We start from the raw sequence: 4926 nt of genomic DNA, 5'->3' as shown, positions 1-4926 counted from the left end.
TTATCTGCAAGTCTTTAATTTTTAAAAAAATTATTGATTGATTTTAAAGAGAGAGGAAGGGGGTGCGAGAGAGAGAGAGAGAGAGAGAGAGAGATCGGTTTGTTCCACTTATTTATGCATTCATGGGTTGATTTGTGTAGGTGCCCTGACTGGGGATCGAACCTGCAACCTTGGCTTATTGGGATAATGCTCTAACCAAACTGAACTACTCAGCCGGGGCTGCAAGTCTTAAATTGTAGAATTAAGATAAGACTATGAAACAACCCAAATGTCCATCAACAGATGAATAGGTAACCAAAATGTGGTATATACATATAATGGAATATTATTCAGACTTAAAAAGGAAGGAAATTCTGACACACATCACAACATGGGTGAACCTTGAAGACATTATGCTAAGCCAAATAAGACAGTCACAGAAGGACAAATACGGTATGATTCTGCTTACACGAAGAACCGAAAGTAGTCAAGTGAATAGAGACAGAAAGTAGAATGGTGGCTGCCCGTGGCTGGGGCCAGAGAACACAGAGTTAGTATTTAATGGGTACAGTGTTACAGTTTGGGAAGATGAGAAAGTTCTGGAGATGGTTGGTGGGGATGGCTGCGCAACAATGTGAGTGTACTTAATGCCGCTGAAATATTGACTTAAAATGGTTAAAATGGTGGATTTTATGTTGTGTATATTTTACCATAGTATAAAAGGTTTAAGAAAAGAATACATTACATTCACATCTAAGTGAGTCCATGTGAAGAAGAAAACAGTGAGGAGAGTGCCTTGTAGGTTGAAGTGAGCCATAGTCTCTGCCTCAGTCTTGGTCCGTGGTGAACGGTCCTAAACCTCTGCTGGGGGTTAAGCCTTGTTCTTCTACTTCATGACTACTAATCCCCAAGGAAGAGTGTGGGATGGGGATAAAAACAAACCTGATACTACAGGGGTGAGGGTACTTATAGTTATTCTTGATGAGGGGCCTCAATATGGTCAGAGTCTTTGCTTTCTGGTAAGTACCTCAGGCCATTTGAAGACACCCATCTTCTCTGTTTTCTTACCAAAAAAGCTTTTGGAGGAATTCAATGGAGAAGTAGGGAGTAACTATTTTGGGGGAAGGAATGTGGAACTGAGAAATTGGCAGAAGAAAGGGGGCAGGGGAAGATGTCAGGGAAGCCACCCACCTGTCTGTTGTGGGACCATGTAGTGCTTCTGGAAGGGTCAGAGCACACACATGCTGTGGTCTCTTCCATTTAATGATGTACCTCTCCTCACCTGCCTTCCCCCAACCTTACTTATCATTAATGTTAGCCCTTTTTGAACTTAAATGAAAGTTAGGTTTCAAAAATAGCAAGACACCAACTTGGAGGCTAATTTCAGTATTTCCTCGCCCCCTTTGGGATGATTGAAATGCTGGAAAGAGCTCAGGAGTGAAAGGGGGTCAAATTGGGATTGGGAAAGTGCACAAGCCCACCTGGGAGCTGCCTGTCCCACGGTTCAGAGCTGATCGGGTGTCACTAGTAATAAAGATCGATTGTCCCCAGCTCCCTAACGTCAAAATGACTTAGATTGAAAGAAGCAGTCATTAAGGGGAGCGAGTTTCTTCAGGTTGAACAAGTACTGGCTAGAACCCCTAATGACCTGTTCTCTGCTTGCCTACGTTCCTGCTTCACTGGGATAATTTGTTTTGAAAGCATTTGACTCATATTTTAGTCATCGTTTGGTGGTTCCACCACCTGAGCCATTAGTCTGAAAAAAAGAATCAATATAGCTCCAAGCGACAGCATTTATGCTGTGTTTCACAGACTGTCCCCAGCTCGCCCTGGTAAGCTGGCTGCTGGAAGAGTCACTCCTACACACCTGCCTCCCCCCTTCCTGTACTGGGGTCGCTCTCAACCACCAAAGCAAGGTTTTGTGCTAGTAGCTGTGGAATAATCCTGTCTACGTGACACCAGCATATCTGTCCCTGCTTCTTTCTCTGTCATCTTGCATGGCTTTAGGAAGCTACCTTTTCTTTCTGAACTATGTCAAAGACAACAGAAGGTTTGTTATTTGGCAAGTGAAGGAAAATAAAGATGTCTCCGCATAATCACTTTTATTTAACAACAACAAATATCTAAGTCAACTAAGAAACATTCACACTATTCTTTCTTTCTGTTATTTTTCCTTCTACTACTGTATAAGTAAATCTGAGAGCAACTGAGTTTTAAAATATTTGTTTTGTTTGTGAAAGTCCTGTTGGGGGGAGACCTAGGCAAAAGCACGCAGGTTCATCTAATTGTCCTCTTCTGTTTCACCCCTCTACTCCAGCTTGCTGCTAGATGGAAGAGCTGCACTGGAAATAGGCTGTTTCTTGGAAGTTTATCTTTGTCAAGGAATCATATACAAAGTAGTTTTTTTACTCTTTTTTGCTGTATTTAGAAATGGTTAGTTTCCTGAACTTAAGTGAATTGCATCATTATTTGGAAAGTGGTATTGTTAAAATAATCACAGCGATTCCATATGGTCATTCAAAAGAGTCAACCAGGAAGAAGTGTGTGAATAGAAATGGTTACCCTGTTTATCTCTCTCCTGCCTCATTCCCATTCTCCAGGGCAACCACTGGAAGCAGTCCTTCAGACCTTGTCAAACACATACACATATGCGTACACACAGAATTTGTTTGTGTGTGTGTGTGTTTTAATAAAGACATACATAGGTTTTTAAATTAACGAATCATACCCTGGCCAGGTAGCTTAGTTGGCTAAAGTGTTGTCCTGGCATGCTGAGGTTGTGGGTTCAATCCCTGGTCAGAGCACATACAAGAATCAACCAATGAATGCGTAAATAAGTGGAACAACAAGTTAATGTTTTTTTTTCTCTCTCTCTTTATCTCTCTCCCTTTCTTTCATTCTGAAAATTAAAAAAAAACTGACATACTCTGCATAATGTTCTGTAATTCACTGTGTTAAATCAGTAATATGTAATGGACATCATTTCATATTAGTAATTTTTTCCATTGATTTGAGAGAGAGGAAGGGCAGAGAGGGAGAGAGAGAGAGAGAGAGAGAGAGAGAGAAGCATCAACTCATTGTTTCACTTAGTTGTTCCATTTAGTTGTGTGCTCAATGATTACTTCTTATAAGTGCCCTGACCAGGGTTTGAACCTCTGACCCCTGGTGCACTGGGTGGACACTTGATCCACTGAACCAAATGGCCAGGGCTTTACTTCTTTCTTTTTAACAGCTGTTTAGTATTCCATAGTAAGGATGTTTATCATGTGCTACAACCGTTTCCTCATTAGTGGGCTCATTTATTTATTTACCAAACATTTACTGATGTGCAGTTATGTGCTGAGCTCAGCACCGCACAGGGGACACAATGGTGAGCAGGAGTTTCCAAGTGTAGTGGGGAGACATGTTAATTACACTCACAAAACCATGCCAAGCCAGTGCTGTGTAAACTGGGATGGGAGAATTGAACTCAGGGAGGTCGAGAAAACTTTGCCTGAGGAAAGATCCTTGAATCTCTATCTGAAGATAGAGCCTTTCAGGAATCTAATTCTGGGAATTCAAATAGGGAAAAATATTCTAGGACACGGTGGCAAAACAAACAAACAAGCATGGTGAGGAAAAGGGACTGAGTGAGGGCAGGCGGGGCTGGAGCTTGAGAAATGGAGGTGAGTATTGTGAGATGAGGCTGGAGGCGGGGACCAGATCAGACGGGGACTTATGGGCCATTCACAAGTGTTTTGCCTTCACCCTAAAAGCAATGCGATGCCATAGATGTGTCCTAAGCAGAGTGGGTTGGGGCGGCAGGACCGGAATGGCGTTTTTGGAAGAACTCCTCCGGTTATATCTAGTGGGGAGAAAGGAGTGGAGAGGAATAGACCAGTTAGGAGTCAATGCAGGTAAGTCCCCATGAGAGATGATGGGATCATGGAATAAGGTGATGGTGGTGGGGAAGGAGAGAAGTGGACTGAGCAGTGAGCTACGCAGGAGATACATGCGAGAGGACTTGGTGTTAGAGTGGGCATGAGCGGGGGCAGGAGAGGGAGAGGGAAATGTCACGGTGACTCCGAGGTTCCTGGCTAGGTGTTTGAGAAAAGGGATGTCAAAAGAGAATTGGATCGAAGCCAGTCTCTTTTAAGGGGTCTGGTGGCCTCTGCAAGCTTGCTGCGATGTGGTTCGAGATTCTCCCCGGGCTTGCCGTCATGGGCATGTGCTCACTCTTCCCCAGAATGGCCGCCACATGCATCCTCAGGGTCACTAACAGGGACAAGGAAAAAAGAGTTGCCTATTATTCCTATCAGTGGACTTGGATGGAAAGAGAGAGGCACATCTCTGGAGTTCATCATTACTACATGTCGAAGGGTTTGGAGAGTGTGGATTAAAGCAGCATTTTCCTCACTGATGAAAAATAATTCAGTTATGCTCATCCACCTCTGCTAGAAGGTTATGCAGTACAGTATATAACATACAGTGTATTATTTACTGTGTAGTAAAAATTAAAAAGTAGAAAAAGAATTGGGTTTTCGCAGTGGAGGGGAGTATGATGGGATAGGAGATGGGAGCTTTGCACATACTGAGACATAAGGAGCTATCAGGTGTGCAGCTCTGTACCTTGTCTGGGGCTCAGAAGAAAGGGGTGGGCTGGAGACACACATTTGGGAGTCATCTGCAGGGAGGTGATATTGATACCTGTGTTGTGGCAGAGACTTGCCCTTGGGAGCAGCATGTAGACAGAGAAGGGAAAAAAGAGGGTCTACTCTAGACCAACCTTAACCATCTTTTCTTTCCATTAAACCAGAGAATATTTAAAATAAATCAAAAGTGGTGATAAGGAAGGTTATGCTGCACAGTGAAGAGAGCATCTTTCTTCACTGGATGGAGGGCCCGTGACTGGGGCTCTAAGTCCAGCTGCTTGACCTTGGCTGGACCCATCTCTGTACTTTTCTCATG

The 4926-nt window shown here is 43.4% G+C and overlaps 1 pseudogene; it reads left to right on the top strand.

Moving 5' to 3' along the window:
• The first annotated feature begins 4145 nt into the window (after positions 1 to 4145).
• LOC136323287 (NADH dehydrogenase [ubiquinone] 1 alpha subcomplex subunit 1 pseudogene) lies at positions 4146 to 4358 on the top strand (annotated as a pseudogene).
• Positions 4359 to 4926: the final 568 nt, after the last annotated feature.

This window comes from Saccopteryx bilineata, chromosome 2, assembly GCF_036850765.1.
Source record: "Saccopteryx bilineata isolate mSacBil1 chromosome 2, mSacBil1_pri_phased_curated, whole genome shotgun sequence".
Taxonomy (NCBI): Eukaryota; Metazoa; Chordata; class Mammalia; order Chiroptera; family Emballonuridae; genus Saccopteryx; species Saccopteryx bilineata.
This window is presented reverse-complemented; position numbering and strand designations above follow the sequence as displayed.